Source organism: Macaca nemestrina, chromosome 9 (assembly GCF_043159975.1).
Source record: "Macaca nemestrina isolate mMacNem1 chromosome 9, mMacNem.hap1, whole genome shotgun sequence".
Classification (NCBI taxonomy): domain Eukaryota; kingdom Metazoa; phylum Chordata; class Mammalia; order Primates; family Cercopithecidae; genus Macaca; species Macaca nemestrina.
In genome coordinates this window covers 118,849,416-118,873,099 of record NC_092133.1, presented here as the reverse complement: position 1 = coordinate 118,873,099, position 23,684 = coordinate 118,849,416, and positions in this window count along the sequence as shown.

Here is a 23,684-nt window from a genome sequence, read left to right as displayed (position 1 = left end):
GATGATGTGAGGCAGATGTACGATGTTAAGGGCGGAGTGAGAACTGATGAATAGAAGTCATGGTAAAGAATGCTTTTGCTCAAAATATGGAAGAACTTTCTAAATTCTACCTAAAATTGGCTGAACCGAATGATCACTTTTCAAGGGCACTGCGAAGCCAATTTGTACACTGGGTTGAAAGATGGACTCTAAGACTTCTTCTACCAGTAACGTTGGGGAACTCTATTATTCTAAATTGAAATTATACCTGCTGTGTGCTGAATTTCCCTCTGAACTCTTGACTTCTTTCAGAGCATGATCCAGGGATCAATTATAAAGCTATTAGAAGAGTGGCTTCCTCAAAAGACTGACTTTGTCTCCTACCTGTCCTAAAGCCTCCGTGTGCTGCTCAGACACTCCGGACTAGGTGTGATCTAGCCAGAAGGTTCTTTGAATGACTCAAGGGAGACAGAATATATTTTCAGCCCAAGAATGTCAATGACATTCATTACATTAACACATTCAAAGGGGAAATTGAAAGATTAGGAAGGAATATATATGAACTCAAAATATTATAATATTTCATTCATCAATAGAAGTCAGGCAAACAGCAGATGAGGTCATAGCAATAGCAATAACTAACCTTTACTTTATCAGTAATATTACTGTTTGACTGTTTTTTTTTTTTTTTTTTTTTGGAAACAGAGTCTCGCTCTGTTGCCCAGACTGGAGTGTAGTGGCATGATCTCAGCTTACTGCAACCTCCACCTCCTAGGTTCAAGTGATTCTCGGGCCTCAGCCTCCTGAGTAACTGGGACTACAGGCACCTGCCACCATGCCTGGCTAATTTTTGCATTTTTCGTAGAGATGGGGTTTCACCATATTGGCCAGACTGGTCTCAATCTCCTGACCTCAGGTGATCTGCCTGCCTCAACATTCCCAGGTGCTGAGATTACAGGCATGAGCTACCATACCCGGCCTTGAATGCCTATTATTTCACAGTTTTGTCTCATTCCACCTTCATAACAATTTTATAAAATAGACACAACTATTAGCCCAATTTCATGAGCATAGAGATGTTCCAAGTAGGAATGACTAGTAAATGGCAATGAGATTTAAACCCGGATCTGTCTGTTCCCCTACCCCACCACAATCTTAACCACCGTACTCAGAGGAGATTGGGGTCTCCCAAATATCTTGAATGGCCCTACCCAGGTGGCCCTGAATCCGGCTCTCTGTGGGAGATCTTTGATAAAGAACCTGAAAAGACCACACCAGTCCTGGAGCACACAATCTCAGGACTATATGGAGCTTTGGAAGCAAAGGAGGGTGACCTATATGTAACGTATGGGGAAGAGATGAGTAAGTTCAGAATTGGAGGTTATTTGAATGACACGGGAGAAGTTTGAGGAAGTAGACCAGCATTTTCACATAGGCGAAGGTGTATTATTCTATTGTATCTAGTAATGTAGTGCTCTTTCTTTTATTAAGAGCAAAGTAAGAGAATATTTTGAGAGAAATGGTCTAGGTCCAATATGAGGAACAAATTCCTGGAAGAGAAAATTGTAGAGCTTAGGAACACATTGCAAAGGAAAGTTGTGACTTTCAAAAAAATTACCCCCCAATGTGGACTAATTTGTGCTTTGACTACACAAACGACCGTGTGACACTCACACAACTTCAGTAGGGGAAAACAGCTAAATTTGTTGTTTACTCTCATGTAGTCTTAAAAAGAAAAAAAATTAAAAAAAAAAACTTTTTTGCTTTTGAACTAGCCATACAAAGAGAAAATGAGGACCCATTTCACTTTTTCCAAATGGTTGTGCTGTGACTTCAATGGCACATTGCAAAGCAATGTGTGCTCACATTTTTAGTTTTTTTTGTTTTTTTTTTTTCCTTTTTTTGCACTTGGCCAATTTCTGAGCTGGAAGAGTAGGCAGAGGTTATTTGGGTTGAATCTCCTCCTGCTTCTTGCTGCTTTTGGATCCTGGTTTTCAGACTAACAGACACAATTCTCTCCAGTCCATGTGCGAAGCTTATGTGAGTAAGGATGGGCGAGGAGCTTGGGCTCCCTCGCTACACAGATAAATCAACATTTCAACCTCGGGAAAGCCATTCAGGGTGTGATGATCACACATTGCCATTCCCTTGTGATTTCGTGATTCATTCATTTCAGGATGGATAAAATACTAAGTATGGGGAGTACTTTCCAACAAGAAATTTAGATGTCACTCAACCTTTTGGAAAAACTGATAAATCTGTCACCTTGGAGCTGATGGAACTTTGTGAGCAGCAGGAAGGAGATATCTTCAAGAGACTCCTACCATGTGGTTATGATGCCAGAGGCTTTTCCTGATGGGCTTTCTCAGTTGAGTCTTGGTTTTCTCAGCTGTAAAATGGGGACAATGGACCACACATGCGAAAATGCATGCTAATCTGAATCATACCAGAGATACGCTATGGGAGGTATTAGTATCATTGATAGAGTTCCTGTTGATGTGACATCACTTTTCAATTTGGATCAGTTATCTTTTTTATTTTTATTTTTATTTTTTTGAGACAGAGTCTTGCTCTGTTGTTGACGCTGGAGTGCAGTGGCGCCTCCAGCCTCCACTCACTGCAACCTCCACCTCCCAGGTTCAAGCAATTCTCCTGCCTCAGCCTCCCGAGTAGCTGGGATTACAGGCGCCTGCTACCACGCCCGGCCTGGGTCAATTATCAATCAATAATTCCAATATTATTGGAAACGTTGCTTTCCAAATTAACAATAACCCCTAATTATAGAGCCTTTACTATGTGCTAGGTACTGGGCTAAACTCGTTAACATATAAGGTCTTGCTTAATACTTACCACATACTAAGGTAGTGTTATTATCTCTACTAATACAGGTATTTACATTTATTAATCTATAAATGAGAAATCGAGGTTAAGAGAAAGTGAGTAACTTGTTTGATATTACCAAGCTTGGAAGAGCCTAGCAAGCACCTCTCCTACCGCTGTCTGACTCACGCTCCCTGAGAATCTTACTGTGGCTTTAAATTCATTTTCTCAACTGCCAGGACAGGAAGGACTTCCTGGTAAGATAGGAACGGGTTTTAGCGAATGTCTACAGTAGCTTCCTATCATGTTCAGCCGCTCTTCTGCCAAGCCACCATCAGGGCACAGACTTACAAAAGAAAAATAAAAACCCAGGACCTCAATTCATGCTCCCAAAAGGAAAAAAGTAAGCTGAAAGCTGAGTCATGCAAGAAGCTGCTTTCCCTTTTGTTCCTAAGTAGACAGCTACAGATAAAAGGTTAACTGTCTCCACAGGGAGCAAATCTATGTTCATCTTATCTTGTGAGAAGCACCGATTTACTGAGCACAGGAGCAATGTGTCATTGGTTCTTCCCCTACCTGCTCCTTTTCTCTTGCAACATGTAGATTCCCATGCCCCCCCCCCCCTTTCCTCTAGCCTGCTTTTCCCCTTTAAAACTAAAACCCTCAAACTCATCTGTGGAGAAAGGGACAGAACTGTCTCCCCAGTGCATCCTTAACTTTGGCAAAATAAACCTGTAAACTGATGGAGACCTGTCTCAGACACTTTTTGGTTTACAGCCTGATGCTTTTGTAGTGACGGCTGCTTGATATAGTAGAGGCTGTTGCCGCCCCACTTACATTCTCTCCACGTGCCAGCTCATCAGCCTGTATCTTCCAACAACTCACAGCTGCCTCCATTCTAAAGCATTCTCCATTCACCCTGTCAGACCTAGGAGCCTTGCATAACCCACCCACCCACCCTCACAGGCCTTGGCCGACGTTGGACAAGCCCAAGCCAGCCCCTTCACCTCGAGGTAGGATGCAGCTCTGGTGCAATGTACTCCAGGGTGTCCCCATGCGGTCTCCATCTGAGACTACATTCTCGCTTAGCTTCCCCAACCCTAAACCTCCCTTTTTCTCTTATTGTCCCTTCTTTCTTTCTTTTTTGAGATGTAGTCTTGCCCTGTTGCACAGGCTGGAGTGCAGTGGTGCAATCTCAGTTCACTAAAACCTCTGATTCCTGGGTTCAAGTGATTCTCCTACTTCAGCCTCACGAGTAGCTGGGATTACAGGCGTGTGCCACCATGCCTGGTTGATTTTTGTATTTTTAGTAGAGATGGGGTTTCACCATGTTGGTCAGGCTGGTCTCAAACTCCTGACTTCAAGTGATCCACCCATCTTGGCCTCCCAAACTGTTGGGATTATAGGCATGAGCCACTGTGCCCGGCCTTATTTTCCTTTCCTCAGGGTACAAGCCAATAAATCACTTGAATAAGAATCCTCATTTCAGTATCTGCTAGGTAATCTGAGCTAAGACAGGGGGCATGGTTGAAAGTTTTTCTCTGCTCTAATACTTAATTCAAAGTATTTATAGTACTTAATTTTTTTGAATTAAGTGTACTATAGTATATTATAGTACATAAGTAAAAAATTAAGTACTTATGGTACTTAATTCAAAGTACTTAATTAAGTACTTAATTCAAAAAAGTAATTAATTCAAAAAAATTTAAAGGCTTGGAATTCAAATAATATGAAAGGTGTAATATCCTAAACAGTGGCTTCAAAGAGGTTGTTTTGGCTAATTTACTAAGTCTAATTAAGACATAGTAAATGGCTTAACACAGGTTGAGAATTCCTTATTTGAAATGCTGAAGTGTTTCAGATTTTGGATTTTTTAAAATTTTGGAATAGGGATGGGACCCAAATCTAAACACAACATTTATTTATGTTTTATATTCACCTTATGTCATAAGCTGGAGGTAGTTTTATACAACATTTTAAATAATTTGTGCATGAAACAAAGTACTGACTGAGTTTTGACTAGAATTCATCACATGATTCTTAATTTTCCACTTGTAGAGTCACATTGGTGCTCAAAAAGTTTCAGATTTTAGAGCAGTTCAGATTGTGGACTTTCAGATTAGGGATGTTCAACATGTCCCTTCTAGTTGGGCTGCTGCTTCTTGTCATACATTTACAAAAACATGCTATCTCCTCAGAGAATCTGTAATACAGACAGTTCCCATTTGGGGCACTATGATTGTGATAGCTCCAGTTCTCCAGGGTTTCCAGCCATATGAAGGACAGTGTCTCTTTCCCTCTCACAATGTCTAACATGTGTCCTTTTTTTCTTCCCCAAGGGGAGGCATCTTCTCATGGTTTTCTCTTTGCCTTGGTTTCCACGCTGGTTGCTAAATCAGGCTCCAAATAGGACTGTGGTAATTGCGCTGAGGAACTGTGACTATGCTGTTCTGTGTTGCCCTGAAGCAATAACAACAATTCCTTGAGCTAAATAAATAAATATACTTTTTCCAAAAGGACCAATTTTAACAATTTGGAAGATAAGTTACTAACACACACACACACACACACACACACACACACACACACACACACACACACAAACACAAACCCACTATTGGCTGTTAAGGGAAAGTATCTGTTTGGGGAAACCACCAAAAGGACTAGGAATTTCGTTTCTACCAGTTAATCATTTACAATTTTTAAGTCTAGGCAGGCAAACAAGGTCCATGACAAAAAGATAAGAAAGTTGGAGACCATCACAGGAACATTCACAGGTTCAAAGTCTAACGATTAGTCTACGTGGCTGATGTGGTCAATTTCATGGTTTCCATTCCCCGCCACGGTGCACGGTGTGGGTTGTGTCTTCAGGGCAATGTGAGGACGACAGTGAGAATGGTTTCAGGATTTCTCCACGGCACTAAGCTCTTACTAAGCCGTGGGCCCTCCTGACATTTACTTTCTTAAGACAGAGCACTCTGTCTTCAACTCTACAACTTTCCCCATGTCGTAGTGGTTTTTCGCTCATTTGTTATAATCATGATTTACTTAATTTCTTTACACACAGCTGCCCATTGATGAATCCCGTCTCCCCCACATTTTTATAACCTTTCCTTTCTGATTGAACTTTTTCCAGATCCTGGTAACCTGCAGTTTTTCCCTTTCTGTACAGCCTATCTCTAGGTGAGTTCCAGAATGACTGTTACAATGTAGCTGATATAATTGTTTAGACTCCTGTAGCTCACTAGCAAAAGTCTAGGCGCTCCTTTGCATGATAATTTAAGTTAACCATTCTAGCTTTCTTGCCTCCTCCTTCCCAGAGCATTCTCCTGCCAGACATGGCCTCTGTGGGTCAGCTATAGCCAAGCAAGAGTCTTGAAAAGAGTCTAAGACTAAAGAAGGACTTGTTCTGTACCTGGAGTAGACACCTCTAAGCTTCTTTCGAATCATAATGTATTCATCCAGGTAGTAATTTCCTGCTAACATCACTTTACCAAGTAATGTTCCTTTCCTCACATGGCAAATATTTGCTCCATGGCATTTAATATGAATGTTTTTCTATATGCAAAACACATCCATTCATAGACACTCGCGCATGACCAAATGAATTATACGAAGTATAAAACACCATTTACAACTCATTAAAGATTATTTGAGTCATTCTTAATCAATGTCAATTGGTTATGACTTATACAATCATGAATAAAAATACAACTTGACAAAATGGTAACTAATTTTTCTATATTTTCTGCCTTGTAAAGCCATCAAAGCAAATATCTAAAAAGTTCATTTATCAGTTGGTCTTTTATTGAAAGGACTTGTTTTCACTGGGTAATGTCTTCAATAATGTCATCATTTTTGTTTGTTTGTTTGTTTCGTGATTTTTGATCCTGGAGAATGATGACTGGCTGGGCCCAATGCTGTCCTCTTGCCAGGGAGGCAGAAGAAATGAGTTCTTGGTATCCTCTTACCACCCCTTCCTCAACGTTTTTTTCCCTTTCCTCTATTCACTCCACACCCCCTCTTCACATGCCTGCCTGGGCATTTTCCTATCAACCATCCATTGTTCTTGGTTAGGGGTTGGAATCTCTTTATAGAGAACCACAAAAAGTCTGCTGCCATTTTTTCAGGAGTATTGGGATATAAATTCAAAATTACTTCTTTCCAGTTATAAATTTTAAAAACATTTATTTTAACAGCTTTTTTAAACACACACAAAAAATTGGAAACATGATGTAAATTCACCTGTAATCCTACCTTTCAGAGATAAATTTGTCTTAGACTTTTGGTACCTTTGCTTTAAAAAAAAATTACAATAATTGAGATCATTTTGTACATCAGTTCTTGAATATGCTATTTTTCACTTGACACTAATTTGTAATTATTTCCCAAGTCACTAAAGTTATTATTGAAGCACGATTTTAAAGGATTCATCATATTGTATTATGTGGCTTCATCATAATTTACTCTACCATTCCTTTGATACAGAGCTTTTAGTCTCTTTCCAATTTTGCTATTGTAAATAATACTATAACAAATACTTTCCCCCACATGTCTGGGGCATTTTATTTTATTTTATTTTATTTTGATAGATTTTGCTCTGTTGCCCAGGCTGGAATACAGTGGTGTGATCTTGGCTCACTACAATCTCCACCTCCCGAGCTCAAGTAATCCTCCCACCTCAGCCTCCTGAGTAGCTGTGACAAGCACATGCCAACACACCCAGCTAATTTTTGTATTTTTTCTACAGACAGGGTTTTGTCATGTTGCTCAGGCTCCTGGACTCAAGTGATCCACCCACCTTGGGCTCACAAAGTGCTGGGACTACAGGTGTGAGCCACCATGCTGGGCCTCTGGGGCATTTTATCATAATAGGGGATTCTTGAAGAAATGTCTCTTTGTGGCTAGGCATGGTGGCTTGAGCCTATAGTCCCAGCTACTTGGGAGTGAGGTTAGGGCTAGAGGATTGTGTGAGCCCAGGAGCTCAAGTCTAGAGTCCAGTCTGGGCAACATAGTGAGACCCTATTTTTTCTTAGAGAAAAAGAGAAAAAAGAAAGGTCTCTTTGACACTGAACTGCACGAATTGGCTACAGGCAGCAGCTATACTTTTGAAGAGATAAGGGGCTCTTGCTTTGCTTGCTTGTTGAAAATGTTAACTATTTTTGAGTATGTTCGAAGTCAGAGATGATCAAGCAACTGCTGTTGACACCTGCTTAGGTTATCACTTTGGTAAGTCAGGTGAAAGTTGACCGGTTTTCAACTAGTAAACCGAGTCTGCAGGCTTCCCAGTTTCTATTTTCCATGCCTTATTCCAGGATGGGAGTAAGGCTGGCCCTTCTGTGAGTGTTGATGTAGTGTTCCCCATTGTCTAAAACACTGTATCTCCCGTCAGTGATGATCTGTTAAAGGAAGAAAGACATCCATGAATAAAGTGTTCTCCAAAGTGTGATATGTCCCAAGTAGAAGTGAAACCCTTATCCCCTTCTTGCTTCCATCATTGTATTTCAGATGGCTGCATTCTTTTGAAGTTCTTCCCTGTAGAGCTCCGTGGAAGGACCCTGACTCCCTCTAGTGGACAGCACCACTAGGCAAACAGTAATTCTGCCCAGCAAAGTCCAGAAGCCAAGAGTAAGTGTCCTTAAATGCCCTCTTGAAATAATGGAAGCTGTGTTTCTGAAGGAGACTCTTCCCAGTTCACAGAAGTTTTTGTCTTTAGTGGGCGATCTGTGCAACTGCTGCCACAAGACATCAGGGGATTTTTTTTTTCCTTCAGGGCAGCAATTAATTCAATAATCTACAGAGTTGTGTTTCTTTTTCACTAGCGTTAGAGACTTGTTATGTCCAGATTTACTTTATGCCACAAGCAAGAGGCATTACTAATATGAACAGAACCCAAAAGAAACAAGCTATGAATCTGAGAATGCTCATATAAAGAACTGGAAAAAAGTCATAAAATCATTCTTTTGCTTTAAAAAAATCCATTAGGAATGTAAAGAAAAACAGAAGAGACTGTTACAAGCTGTCTTAATCTGTTTCATGCTGCTATAATAGAGTACCATAGACTGGGTAATTTATAAAGAACAGAGGTTTACTTCTTACAATTCTGGAGACTGGGAAGTCCACTATCAAGGTGAAGGCACCTGGTGAGGGCCTTCTTACTGTTCTTGCTCTGTCATCCCATGGCGGAAGAACAAAAGAGCGAGCGAGCGAGTGAACGAGAGAGAGAGAGAGAGAAAGAGAAAGAGGCAACTTGAAGACTTGAAGCCTGAAGTCCTTTTATAATTGGCACTATGACCTAAATATCTCCTATTAGGCCCCACTTCCCAACATTATTGCATTGGGAATTATGTTTCCAACACATGTTTTTTTGGGGGATACATTCAAGCCACAGCACAAGGATTACTGGAAAACCATATACTGTGTCCAAAGGGTCTATAATATTTTTTTCTCCCAGTTCATTCAATCGCCTCAGATAACCATCCTGCCATTTTAGGAAGGAATTCAGAAGCTTCTATGTATGAATTGTCTAAATCATTTATTGGTCTCTACATGTGCTTATAACGAAGTCTTGGTAACCCAGATAATACAACCTGGCAGTGGACCTATACCTCCTACGTATCTACTTACCTAGGGCAAACTGCTTGGAAACGCTGGGTTTAGATTTTCTTATTTGTAAAATTACAGGATTGAATTAGATGAGATGTAAACAGCTCTTCTAGTTCTAAGTGTATATAAAAAAATAACATGTAGTCTCCTCTTAGAGAACACCTAAGGGAAGATTTCTTTCCACTGTTGTCTGCTACCATCACTATTTGCCTGTGATCTAAGGCAAGTTCCATCAACAGGGCAGGAAACATTTCCTTTTTTCTCAATCCTGCCTCAAGTGTCCTCTAAATGTGCCATTGCTGTTATGACCAGGGCATTCGAGCATCTCAAATCTGTACTTGTTGAAGAGCAGACAGCCTCTAGTACTTAACGTGCAGCTCCAGTGGGTGAAGAAAAATGCCCCCATTTTATGGGAATCTCAAGAATGGAATGGCTGTACGTAAATCCTTTGTCTTTTATTTAGACTGAGATCAGAGTGAACACTATAGCTCTGACCTGTGCAAATACAATAAGCACTTCAGCCCAGAAACAGTTTTACCTCTTTTATTAGGTTGGGCTTTCAGTATGTATTTGAAGAGGAGCTATTTATGGGCTTGCAAACAAAGTGCTGGAGGAAAGGAATTTAAAGGACGTCCTTGAGCGAATTCAGGGGGTTTTATTTCAAAAGGCCAAACTGTGCATTAACCCTTCACTTCCTGGCACATACCACCTACATACTGCTCTTCCAGGGGCCTGGGAGAGATGGGTGATTAGGTAGCAGGTGGCGAGGGCAGGATTCACTTGCATGGTCTTGAGAAAGTCACTTCCTCAGGGTGCTGGCTCTTGCTCTGGCTGATGGGGACCTGTGGAATTGGGAAGAAAAAGCAGCTGAAGAAGAAGAAGAAGAAGGAGAAGGAGAAGGAGAGGGAGAGGGAGAGGGAGAGGGAGAGGGAGAGGGAGAGGGAGAGGGAGAGGGAGAGGGAGAGGGAGAGGGAGAGGGAGAAGAAGAAGAAGTCTTTTTGAGTAGGGATGTGCGTGCATTGATGCTGACTAGGTTATTTGCATGTCATTCAAGACTTGGTATTTTTTTTAAAAACTTGATGTTTTCATTTAGTCATAGTGGAAGAATACATGAAATTTTTTTGAAATAAAGTAGACTACTACTGCATTGGCATGCCCATTGTAAAATATAACTATAGTAGATTTTAAAATAAAAACAATTTGTTGGACAAAACTGCAATTAGTCAAGGCTCAGTTTATTGGAATGCCTGCAGAATCACCTTTCTGCCTGCTTAGGTGCAGACAATAAACACTGTGATGTAACCATGTCATTTTGGTTTTAGTCTGCTCTGTTTACAGTGTACTCATTTAACATCTTTAAGCTTGAGTTAGAGTAAGAAATAAATCTTTTATTTGACTACTGGTTACCTTCTTAAAAATTTGATGAGGGAGGTGGCTGAATCCCCGTTAGAGTAGGGCAGCAATACAGTTCCCAAAATATTTGCATGTGATGCAAGTTAATAAATGATACCCCAGAAAAAAAGGTTTTGTGCTCTAATGAATTTAGTATGTCTCAAAGGGAACAAAGTAATCCCTGTTCTCGCTGGAACCTCAGCTGACCCTGCTGCCGTGTCATCCCATGACTGGTGATAGAAGAAATGAGAGCATCCTTGTGTCCCCTGGCACTTGGACTTGGTCGGAGGAAAGTTGCTGGTCTGTTGCTAGGGAGTGTGTGTCTCCTGATCAAATGACTGGACTCCAGTGTTGAAGAACGGCTACATTGCAAGGTGCAGACATCTCGTACATCAGACTCTGTTGTCTCCCAGGCCGCCTGGTATATATTCTGCCACGGCTAAGTCAGGCTGGACACAAGAACTCTGGGCCCTGTGTTTCAGAAGACCCTGCCCTGACTCTCCTCCAGCTGATCCCCTCCCAAAAGGGCAATGAAACTATGCCCACGCAGAGCCTGCAGCCCCTCATTCTAGATCAGTAGTTCTCAGAATGTGGTCCTCCAAAGAGTAGCATCACATCACCTAGGAATTTGCTAGAAATGCACATTCTTGGCTCCTGACTCAGAACTCCTGAAACAAAAATTCTGAAGGACGGCTCCTGCAGTCAGTATTTTAACACCGCTGTTGGTGATTCTGATGCTTGCTCAAGTTTCAGAACTGTTCTGAGCTAAACCATGCTCTGGGATGCCCGAGACCCAGGAATTCGCTATTCAAAGGGCTCTGCCCACCTTGAGGGATGGCACCAGCGTCCTTCCTGGGTCTGGGAAGAGATGTGCTTCCAGTGGCCAAAAGCAGCTCTCCTAGGAGAGTTGAGAGCTAGACAGACCTTGAACTGGTAGGTAGCTCATTCACAATTATACCTTCTATATCTAAGTCATTATTAAAGTACATCTTTTAAGTATGAGGACAGAACATGATTTATTTAACAGTTTGTTCACTTGATTTCACATCTATTTAGACATATGGTATACAGGCCTCCATTTTTACTCTTGTCCTGGCCTTTGCAAATGTTAGAGGTGGGCATGCTGCTAAAAGTCTATATTCATTCATTCATTCACCCGTTCATTTATTTATTCATTTATTTGTCTATCTCTTTACTGATAGTGTCTATTTGATGTGACATCATCATCACACCTTTCTTTACTTCTTTAATCATGGCTTCCTTTAGTTCTCCGAATAGATTTATAATGGCCTTTTTGAAGCCATTTTCTGTTAACCCCACAATCGATTTGTTCTCTCAGGCAGTTTGTATCACCAGCCTGGTGTATGGGTCATACTGATCTGTTTCTTTGCATGCCTTGTCATTTTTTTATTGGAAACTGGACATATTGTAGTAAACTCTGAGTACCGATCCGCCCCTGCCCTGTCCCAGAACTTGTTATTGTTCTTTGCTTATCTGCTTAGTGACTGCCTATATTAGTTTAGTTAAGTGTTCCCCCCTCCCCAGCCCACTGGTCATCTGCCTTACTGAGCTAGGAAGGGGCAGAAAGAGAGCAGTCTTGGCTCAGATAACATACTCTTTTTTTCTTACTAAATTTTCATAGATTTTCTTGAATAGGTGTATCTTCTTTTGCTGTATGTCTTTAGGCTTTATGTGGTTGTTTTAAAAATAATTTTCACCCATTTCACTGGGAAGCAGGCCTGCAGAGCTCCCCATATTGTGCTCCCAGACGTTGATCTTTGTGTTAATTTCTTATATTTAAACATTCTGGCTGGGCGCGGTGGCTCACGCCTGTAATCTCAGCATTTTGGGGAGCCGAGGTGGGTGGATCATCTGAGGTTAGGAGTTCAAGATCGGCCTGGCCAACATGATGAAACCTCATTTCTACTAAAAATACAGAAATTAGCCGGGTGTGGTGGTGGACACCTATACTCCCAGCTACTCAGAAGACTGAGGCAGGAGATTTGCTTGAACCTGGGAGGAGGAGGTTGTAGTGAGCCAAGATTGTACCACTGTACTCCAGCCGGGGCGACAGAGCGAGACTCCATCTCAAAACCAACCAATCAACCAACGAACCAACCAACCAACCAACCAACCAACCAACCAACCAAAAACACTGTATTGAGCATCCACTGTATGTCAGGTGCTGTACTAAGTGTTGGGAGTACAGTGGTGAACAAAAGGAGCACAGTCTTTTAGTTTGTGACCTAGCCATGTGTTTGGCATATGTGGCAAACTCAATAAATATCACATAATTAAATGACTAATAAATAAGTGTTTACATTTTTTTTTTCACCAGAGGTCTGAGGAATTCCTAGAACATCTTGATAACTGAGTTTCCAGATATCTAGAGGCACTAGGAATGCTATAAAGACAGTATCTTTGTACAATAATCTTGTTCTATCATGATATTTGCACAATCTTCTTCTAATTCCAACTGTTTCAAAGGAGTACAGGTGGCAGTTACTATCATTAGTCCCTGTTAATTTTTTCTGTCTGCTTTTGGGGACCTTCATTAAGGGTTAAAAGTGTGCTCTTATCACAAGGCTGCAGGTTTGGTGAGTGCTAGAACACACTCTTGGCATGGTCTTGGCCAGAAAAACCTTAGTTTGGGTTGTGTGATTTCAGAAGATCAGTTTGTACTCATCTCCCTGGAGTTCTCTAATTTACATTTTCGTCTAGAATCTGACATGTCCTTTCCAATGACCTAGAATGTGATTTCTTCCTGATCCTTATTGTTCTTTTAGGAAGGCACTACAGAAATGCTGGAACTGAACTCTGATAAGAGGAAAAATGAGGTGTCTAGTCCCAGAAGAACCTTGCTGCTGTTGCTCTGACCCGAGCGCGTCATTGGTGAAGGAAAAGTTGGATCAGTTGTCCAGGTGGGTTGTATTTGGCCAGATGGGTCTGAGGACGTATTAGAGTAACTGGAAAGCTTTATCAGAATAAATACATTCTGGCTGGGCATGGTGGCTGATGCCTGTAATCCCAGCACTTTGGGAGGCCAAGGTGGGTGAAATCACGTGAGGCCAAGAGTTCGAGACCAGCCCAGCCAATATGGCAAAACTGGATCTCTACTACAAATACAAAAATTAGCCTGGCGTGTCGTGCACATCTGTAATCCAAGCTACTCGGGAGGCTGAGGCAGGAGGATCACGAGCATCGCTTGAACCCGGGAGGTGGAGAATGCAGCAAGCTGAGATCATGCCACTGCACTCCAGCCTGAGCAACAGAGCGAGAGTCTAGCTCAACAATAACAGTAACAACAAAAAGAATGGATATGTTCCTACCTGTAAAAGCTTGTCAGAGTCCGAAGCGAGTGTAGCAATGTGGTTGGGTACTTAAAGGGATTCGAGGAGGAAACGGGATGGGTGCAAGTTGAAAAACTTCTCCCCCCAAACACAGATTTAATTTTGGAGAACTAATTGGGTACCCCCAGAAGCTTGTAGATCAAGACTATAGTTTCAGTAAATCTCCAGATAAGCATGTCCTGCCTCCAGCTCATGTCTGTTTGTGCCCTGAACTAAGGCACATCTAGACCCAGTGATAAGCATGTTATTTTAATAACCAGGAGAAGTGCTAAATTAGCAACCCTGGAGAATAGCATCCTCCATGCACAAAATGAAGCAAGAATCTCTTCCTGGAACTCAAGAAAGCCAGGTGAGAAGGAATTGGACTGGCTGGTTGAACTTCTCAGGATTGCGAGGTTGGGATACTTATTTATTTATTTATTTATTTATTTTACATAAAAGCAGTTCTTCAAATATATAATTAAATGTAATTTTACTTTTAGGATTTCCTAAGAATTTTCATATGCTTAAGTTAAAAAAAAAACCCTTATCATTCATATGTTCATTCATTTACTTCATCCATGCAGCCAGCACTTATTATGTGCTAATTATATGCCAGACACTGTTCCAGGCACTAAGATAAAGATGTAAGATACAGCTGGGTGTGGTGGCTCATGCCTGTAATCCAGGCACTTTGGAAGGCCGAGGCAGGTGGATTCTTGAGGTGAGGAGTTCAAGACCAGCTTGGCCAACGTGGTGAAACCCTGTCTCTACTAAAAATACAAAAATTAGCCAGGTGTGGTGGCAGGCACCTGTGGTCCCAGCTACTCGGGAGGCTGAGGCAGGAGAATTGCTTGAACTTGGTGGGGGCGGAGGTTGCAGTGAGCCAAGATCGCACCACTGCACTCCAGCCTGGGCAACACAGCTAGATTCCATCTCAAAAAAAAAAAAAAAAAAAAAAAGAAGATGTAGATGTAAGATACAGTCACTGACCTCAGGAAGTCAGTCCAATAGGGTTAATGGCTCTGTAGGCACATAATTATAATTTGGCAACATTCACAGAGTGATAGAGGGCTCTTTGGGAATACAAAGGGGAAGAATCTAATTCTGATTGGGTGGATGGGTGTTTCAGAGGAGGTTTCTTGGAGGAAAGGACACTTACATTGAGTCTTAGGTGAACAGGAATCAGCCAGAGACTAGAGGGATGGCCATAAGAATCTGGGCATAAGGTGAGCCTATACACAGACACCGAAGTGAGAAAGTGAGAAACTTCATGGGCATGTTTGGAAAAGTGCAAGAGCTGGGTTTGGTGAATCATCAGTTGGAAGATGAGGGATGAGAAATGGTGGTACTGTTCCAGAGAGTCTTTTGTGGCTCATTAAGGAGCTTGGATTTTTCGCTCTAGGCAAAGAGCAGTTATTAAAATGTGTTATACAGTGAGGGGGCATGGTCGGGCTGTTGGAATTGGGTAAAGTGGATTGGGGACAATACTGGAGGCAGGGAAACCAGAAGACTGTTGATTGATATATGGAAAGGGAGGGTTACATTTGAGAAATAGTTGAGAGTTATTATCTGGAAGAACTGGAGATTAGTTGAATGTAGGGATAAGGAAGACGGAGTACTGGATGATTGTCAAACCCCACATACTACAGCCAACCTCACCTTAAGAATAAACAGGCTGGTTGTGGTGGTGCACACCTGTAATCCCAGCTATTCAGGAAGCCGAGGTGGGAGGATTGCTAGAGCCCGGGAGTTCCAGGCTGTAGTGAGCTATGCTTGTGCCACTGCACTCCAGCCTGGGCAACAGAACATGACCCCGTTTTACCCCAAGTACTTTGGATTGCAAATCACATGCTTGGAATTCTTTTTTTTTTTTAATTTTTAATTTTTGTGGTTACATAGTAGATGTATATATTTATGGAGTACCTGAGATGTTTTGATATAGGCGTGCAATGAGTAATAATCACGTAATGTAAAATGTGATAAACGTCCCTTCAAGCATTTATCCTTTGTGTTACAAACAATTCAATTATACTCTTTTAGTTATTTTAAAATGTACAATGAAATTATTATTGACTTAAGTCATCTTGTTGTGCTATCAAATACTAGGCCTTATTCATTCTTTCTAACAATTTTTTTGTACCCCTTAATCATCTCCATCTCCCGCTGCCCCACTACCCTTTCCAGCCTCTAGTAACCATTCTTCGACTGCCTATCTGCATTACAATTGTTTTGATTTTTAGATCCCACAAATAAGTGAGAACATGCAATGTTTGTCTTTTTGTGCCTGGCTTGTTTCACTTAGCATAATGACCTCCAGTTTCATCCATGTTGTTATTGTGAGTGACATGATCTCATTCCTTTTTTTATGGCTGAATAGTACTTCACTGTGTATAACTGCCACATTTTCTTTTTTCCTTTCTTTCTTTCTTTTCTTTTCTTTTCTTTTCTTTTCTTTTCTTTTCTTTTCTTTTCTTTTCTTTTCTTTTCTTTCTTTTTTGACAGAGTCTCGCTCTGTCGCCCAGGCTGGAGGGCAGTGGTGTGATCTCAGCTCACTACAACCTCCACCTCCCAGGTTCAAGCAATTCTCTGCCTCAGCCTCCCGAGTAGCTGGGATTACAGGCGCCCACCACTACGCCTAGCTAATTTTTGTGTTTTTAGTAGAGACAGGGTTTCAGGCTGGTCTCGAACCCCTTGACCTCGTGATCCACCCACCTCAGGCTCCCAAAGTGCTGGGATTACAGGCGTGAGCCACTGCGCCCGGCCAAGTGCCACATTTTCTTTATCCATTCATCTGCTGATGGGCATTTAGGTTGTTTCCAAATTTTGGCTATTGTGAACAGTGCTGCAATAAACATGGGAGTGCATATATCTCTTCGATATACTGATTTACTTTCTTTTGGGTATATACCAGCAGGGGAATTGCTGGATCATATAGTAGCTCTATTTTTAGTTTTTTGAGGAACCTCCAACTGTTCTCCATGGTGGTTGTACTAATTTACATTCCCACCAACAGTGTATGAGAATTCCCTTTGCTTCACATTCTTGCTAGCATTTGTTATTGCCTGTCTTTGGATATAAGCCATTTTAACTGGAGTGAGATGATATTTCACTGTAGTTTCGGTTTGCATTTCTCTGATGATCAATGATGTTGAATATCTTTTCAAATGCCTGTTTGTCATTTGTATGTCTTCTTTTGAGAAAAGTGTTCAAATATTTTGCCCATTTTTAATCGGATTATTACATTTTTTCCTATAGAGTTGTTTGAGCTCTTTATATATTCTGGTTACTAATCCCTTGGTGGATGAGTAGTTTGAAAATATTTTCTCCCATTCTGTGGGTTGTGTCTTCATTTTGTTGATTGTTTGCTTTGCTGTGCAGAAGCGTTTTAGCTTGATGTGATCTCATTTGTCCATTTTTGCTTTGGTTGCCTGTGCTTGTGGGGTATTACTAAAAAAAATTTTTGCCTAGACCAAAGTCCTGGAGAGTTTCTCTGATGCTTTCTCGTAGTAGATATATAGATTAAGGTCATAGATTTCACTCTTTGATCCATTTTGGTTTGATTTTGGTATGTGATGAGGGAGAAGAGTCTGTCTAGTTTCATTTTTTTTTTTTTTTGCATATGGATATTCAGTTTTTCCAGCACCATTTATTGAAGAAACTGTCTGTTCCTCAATGTATCTTCTTGGCACCTTTGTTGAAAATGAGTTCACCGTAGGTGTGTGGATTTGTTTCTGGGTTCTCTATTGAGTTCCATTGGTCTATATGTCTGTTTTTATGCCAGTATCATGCTGTTTTGGTTACTATAGCTCTGCAGTATAATTGTAAGTAAGGTAATGTGATTCCTCCAGTTTTATTCTATTTGCTTTGACTATTCTGGGTATTTTTTGGTTCCAAATACATTTTAGTTTTTTTTTTTTTTTTGTATTTCTGTGAAGAATGTCATTGGCATTTTGATGGGGATTGCATTGAATCTGTAGTAGTATGGACATTTTAACAACATTGATTTTTCCAATACATGAAGATGGACTATTTTTCCACTTTGTGGGACCCCCTTCCATTTCCTTCATCAGTGTTTTATAGTTTACATTATAGAGTCTTTCACTTCTTTGTTTAATTCCTAGGTATTTTATTTGTAGCTATTGTAAATGGGATTTTGTATCCTGCAACTTTACTGAATTTGTTTATCAGTTCTCATAGGTTTATTGTGGAGTCGTTAGGATTTTCCAAATATAAGATCACGTCATCTAAAAATAAGGATAATTTGAATTCTTCCTTTCCAATTTGGATGCCTTTCTTTCTTTATCTTGTTTGATTGCTCTACCTAGGACTTCCAGTACTGTGGTGAATAACAGTGGTGAACGTGAGCATCCTTGTTGTGCTCCAAATCATGCTGTGTTTCCCCATTCGGTATGATATGAGCTGTGGGTCTGCCATATATGGCTTTTATTATGTTGAGGTATGCTCCTTCTAACCCAGTTTTTTGAAGGTTTTTATTGTGAAGGGATGTTGAATTTTATCAAATAATTTTTCAGCACCAATTAAAATGATCATATGTATTTTGTCCTTTATTTTATTGATATGATGTATCACATTGATTGATTTGCATATGTTGAACCATCTTTGCATCCCTGATCCCTGGGATAAATCCCACTTGATCATGATGAAATATATATACACATGTATATATCTATATAATGATTATATTATATAATATATAATATTTATGTACCTATATGTATTTACCTGGAGAGAGAGAGACACGAGGTCTTGCTCTGTCACCCAGGCTGGAGTTCAGTGGTATGATCACAGCTCACTGCAGCCTCAACCTCCTGGGCTCCAGCGACCCTGCTACCTCAGTCTCCTGAGTAGCTGGGACTACAGGAGTGTGCCACTATGCCAGGCTAATTTTTGTATTTTTTGTAGAGATGGGATTTCCTCATAATGCCCAGGCTGGTCTCAAACTCCTAAGCTCAAATGATCCACCCATCTGAACCTTCCAAAGTGCTGGGATTACAGGTGTGAATTACTGCACTCAGCTGATGATTTTTTAAATATACTGTTGGATTTGGTTTACATAATAGTATTTTTTGAGGATTTTTAAATTAATATTTATCAGAGATATTGGTCTGTAGTTTTCTTTTTTCAATGTGTCTTTTTTTTGGTTTTGATATCAGGCTAATACTGGCCTCATAGAATGAGTTTGGAGGTATTCTCTCCTCCTCTATTTTGCAGAATAGTTTGAATAGGATTGGTATGAGTTCTTTAAATGTTCTGTAGGATTCAGCAGTGAAACCGTCAGGCCCCAGGTGTTCTTTCCTGGGAGACTTTTTATTACAGATTTGCTCTCGTTATTTGTTATTGGTCTGTACAGATTTTGGATTTCTTCATGGTTCAATCTTGGTAGATTGTTTGTGTCTATGGAATTTTCCATTTCTTCTAGATTTTCCAGTTTATTGACATATAGTTGCTCATAGTAGCCACAAATGGTACTTTGAATTTCTGTAGTATCAGCTGTAATGTCTCCATTTTCATCTCTGATTTTATTTATTTGGATATTCTCTCTTTTTTTCTTAGTCTGTCTACCGTTTTGTCAATTTTGTTTAACTTTTCATAAAAGCAACTTTTTGTTTCATTGATCTTTTGTATTGTTTCTTTATTTCAATTTCATTATCTCTGCTCTGATCTTTATTATATATTTTCTTCTATTAATTTTAGTTTTGCTTTGCTCTTGCTTTTTTAGTTCTTTAAGATGCATCATCAGGTTGTTTATTTGAAGTTTTTCTACTTTTTGATGTAGGCACTTACAGCTATAAACTTTCCTCTTAGTAGTGCATTTGCTATATCCCATAGGTTTTATTATGTTGTGTTTCTATTATCATTTGTTTCAAGAAATTTTTCTATTTTCTTCTTAATTTTTTCATTAACCCATCAGTCATTCAGGAGCATATTGTTTAATTTCCATGTGTTTGTGTAGTTTCCAAATTTCTTTTTTATTGATTTCTAGTTTTATTCCATTATGATCAGAGAAGATGCTTGATATTATTTTAATTTTTTTGAATGTTTTCAGGCTTGTTTTGTGACCTAACATATGGTTTATCTTTGAAAATGGTCCATGTACTGAAGAAACAAATGTGTATTCTGCAGCCATTGGATGAAATGTTCTGTAAATATCTATTAGGTCCTTTTGACCTAGAATGCAAATGAAGTTTGATTTTTTTTGTTGATTTTATGCCTGGAAGTTATGTCCAATGCTGAAAATGGGGTGTTGAAGTCTCCAGCTGTTATTGTATTGGGGCCTATTTCTCTATTTACCTCTAATAATATTTGCTTTATGTGTCTGGGTGCTACGGTGTTGGGTGCATATATGTTTAAAATTGTTATATCCTCTTGCCAAATTGACCCCTTTACCTTTATCATTTTATAGTGACCTTCTTTGTCTCTCTCTTTTTTTTTTTTTTTTTTGAACCAGGGTCTTTGTCCGTCACCAGGCTGGAGGGCAGTGGCACAATCTCGGCTCACTGCAACCTCAACCTCCTGGGCTCAAGGCATCCTTCCTCCTCAGCCTCCTGAGTAGCTGGGACTACAGACATGCACCACTGTGCTTGGCTAATGTTTGTATTTTGTGTAGAAATGAGGTTTTACCATGTTGCTTAGGCTAGTCTCAAACCCCTGGGCTCAAGAAATCCATCTGTCTCAGCCTCCTAAAGTGCTGAGATTACAGGCATAAGCTTCTGCACTCAGCCCTTTATATCTATTTATAGCTATTCCTGCTCTTCTTTTGGCTTCATTTGGCACAGAATATCTTTTCCTATCCCTTTATTTTCAATCTCTACATGTCCTTATAGGTGAAGTGTGTTTCTTGTAGGCAATAGATCAATGGCTCTTGTTTTATCCAATCGGCCACTCTACATCTTTTGATTAGAGAGTTTAGTCCATTTATATTCAATGTTATTATTGGTAAGTAAGAACTTACTCCTGCCATTTTGTTATTTGTGTTTTGGTTGTTTTGTGGTCTTAATTCTTTCTTTTCTTCCTGTTTTCCTTTTAGTGAAGGTGATTTTCTGTGGTGATATGATTTAGTTTCTTGCTTTTCATTTTTTGTGTGTCCATTGTATCCATGAGGCTTGCAAATACTATCTTATAGCCCATTATTTTAAGCTGATAAGAAGTTAAAATTTTTTGCATAAACAAACAAACAAGCAAAAAAAAGAAAAATAGTAACGATTCTCTAACTTAACTTTGTCCCCTGCTTTTAAACTTTTTGTTGTTTCTATTTATATCTTATTGTACTGCTGTCTTAAAAAGTTGTTGTATTTTTTTATTGCTTTATTGTTTAGTCTTTCTACCTAAGATAAGAGTAGTTTACACACCACAATCACGGTGTTACAATATCCTGTGGTTTTCTGTGTACTTATATTACTAGTGAGTTTTGTATCTTCAGGTAATTTCTTATTGCTCATTAGTATCCTTGTCTTCTTTCAGATTGAATACTCAACTCCCTTTAGCATTTCTTGCAGGACAGATCTGGTGTTGATGAAATCCCTCAGCTTTTGTTTGTCTGGAAAGTCTTTATTTCTCCTTCGTGTTTAAAGGATATTTTTTCCAGATATGCTATTCTAGGGTAAATTTTTTTTTTCTCCAGCACTTTAAATATGTCTTGCTACTCTCTCTTGACCTGTAAGGTTTCCACTGAAAGGCCTGCTGTCAGATGTATTGAAGCTCCATTGTATGTTATTTGTTTATTTTCTCTTGCTGCTTTTGAATCCTTTCTTTATCCTTGACATTTGGAAGTTTAATTATTGAATGCCTTGAGGTAGTCTTCTTTGGTTTAAATCTGCTTGGTGTTCTATAACCTTCTTGTACTTAAATATTGATACCTTTCTCTAGGTTGGGGATGTTCATTGTTATTATCTCTGTGAATAAATTTTCTACCCCTATCTCTTTGTATACATTCTCTTTAAGGTCAATAACTTTTAGATTTTCCCTTTTGAGGCTATTTTCTGGATCCCATGGGTGTGCTTTGTCATTTTTTATTCTTTTTCTTTTGTCTCCTTTGACTGTGTATTTTCAAATGGCCTGTAATCAAGCTCCCTAATTCTTCTTCTTGATCGCTTCTGCTGTTAAAAGACTCTGATGCATTTTTTAATATGTCAATTGCATTTTTCAACTCCAGAATTTCTGCTTGATTCTTTTTTACTATTTAAATCTCTTTGTTAAGTTTATCTGATAGAATTCGGTATTCCTTCTCTGTCTTATCTTGAATTTCTTTGGGTTTCCTCAAAGCAACTATTTTGAATTCTCTGTCTGAAAGTTCACATATCTCAGTTTCTCCAACATTGGTCCCTGGCACCTTATTTAGTTCATTTGGTGAGGTCATGTTTTCCTGGATCATCTTGATACTTGTAAATGCTCATCTGTATCTGAGTATTGAAGAGTTAGCTTCTTATTATAGTATTTGAAGCCTGGGTTTTTTTGTAGCCATTCTTCTTGGGAAGACTTTCCATATATTTGAAAGGACTAGGGTGTTGTGATCTAAGCTGTGTCTGTTTTAGGGGGCACCCCAAGCCCAGTAATGCTGTGGTTCTTGCAGACTCATAGAGGTATCACCTTGATGGTCTTGGACAAGATCCAGGAGAATTCTCTGAATGACTGGGCAGAGACTCTTGCCTCTTTCCTTCCTTTCTCCCTGAAAATTGGAGTCTCTTTCTCTGTTCTGAGCCACATGGAACTGGGGGTGGAGTGACGCAAGCACCTCTATGGCTGCCACCACTAGGACTGTGCTGGGTCAGACCTGAAGCTAGCACAGCATTGGGTTTGACTCCAGGCATGCTGTAACTACTCCCTGGATATGGCCTGTATTTGCTCAAGGCCCTGGGGCTCTACAATCAGCAGATGGAAAAGCCAGCCAGGCCCATGTTCCCCAGGACACAGGTGATGCACTCGCCCAGGCCCCCAGTGAGTCCAGAGGTGCTGTCGAGCAGCCAGGGACTAGAGTCAAAAACCTTAGAAATCCACCTGGTGTTCTATTATACTGTCGCTAGGCTGGTGCTCAAACCACAAGATGCGGTCCATTCCACTCTTCCCTCTCCTTTCCAAAGGAAGAGGAGCCTCACCTCATGGCCACCACCACCACAGGCCCATGGGTGTGCTGCCAGACTACTGCTGATGTTCTCTTAATACCCAAGGTCTCTTCAGTCAAACTGTGGTGAATGCTGCCTGGCCTGGGACTCACCCTTTGGGGCAGTGGGTTCCCCTCTGGCCCAGGGCATGTCCAGGAATGCCATTTAGGAGTCAAGTCTTGGAACTAGGGACTCCAAGAGCCTGCTTGGTGCTCTACCCCTCTGTGGCCAAGCTGGTACCTAAGGTGCCAGGAAAGTAAAGACAAAATATCCTTTACTTTGCCCTCTGCTTTTCTCAAGTTGAAAGAGTCTTGCCCTATAGCCACCATAGCTGGGAATGTGCTAGTGTCACCTAAAGCCAGCAAGTCTCAGAGGCTCATCCAAGGCCTTCGATATAGTATCTGAGTATTGCTACCAGTAATTCAGGGCCCAAGAG